Consider the following 785-nt stretch of genomic DNA (forward strand, 5'->3'; position numbering starts at 1 on the left):
ACAGAAGCACAAAGACCCCGGATAGCCAAAGCAACCCTGAGCACAGAGAGCAATGCTGGGGGGATTACTATACCAGAGCTCAAACTATATTACAGAGCTATAGTCATAAAAACAGTGTTGTACTGGCACAAAAATAGACACACTGATCAATGGAACATCATTGAAGGCACAAATATGAGTACACGCCATTTCAGCCACCTGATATTTGACAAAGGTGCCAAGAACACATAATGGAGGAAAGATAGCATCTTCAACAAATGGTGCTGGCAAAACTGGATCTCCACCTGTAGAAGAATGAAACTAGATCCTTATCTTTCACCTTGCACAAAAGTCAACTCCAAATGGATCAAAGACCTCAATGTGAAACTGGAAACCCTGAAACTATTAGAACAAAATATTGGCAGTAACTTACAAGATATAGGTGTAGGAAAGGACTTTCTAAATCAGACAGAAGTTGCTCAGGAATTAAGTTCAGGAATCAACAAGTGGGACCTCGTTAAACTAAAAAGCTTCTGTACAGCAAAAGAAACAATAAAAAAAAAAAAAAACGAAGAACGAAGAGATGAGAAAAATCTACACCAGTGACACATCTGACAGAGATTTAACATCCAGAATATATAAAGAACACAAGAAGCAAAGAACCAAGAAAACAAACGACTCAATTAAAAGATGGGCTAAAGGTCTAAACAAAGAGTTCTTATAGGAAGAAATAAAGATGTCTAAGAAACATCTTAAAATGCAAATTAAAACCACCTTCAGATTTCACCTTATCTCAGTCAGACTGG

This window comes from Nannospalax galili, unplaced genomic scaffold, assembly GCF_000622305.1.
Source record: "Nannospalax galili isolate Female #2095 unplaced genomic scaffold, S.galili_v1.0 scaffold407, whole genome shotgun sequence".
In the NCBI taxonomy this organism is placed as follows: domain Eukaryota; kingdom Metazoa; phylum Chordata; class Mammalia; order Rodentia; family Spalacidae; genus Nannospalax; species Nannospalax galili.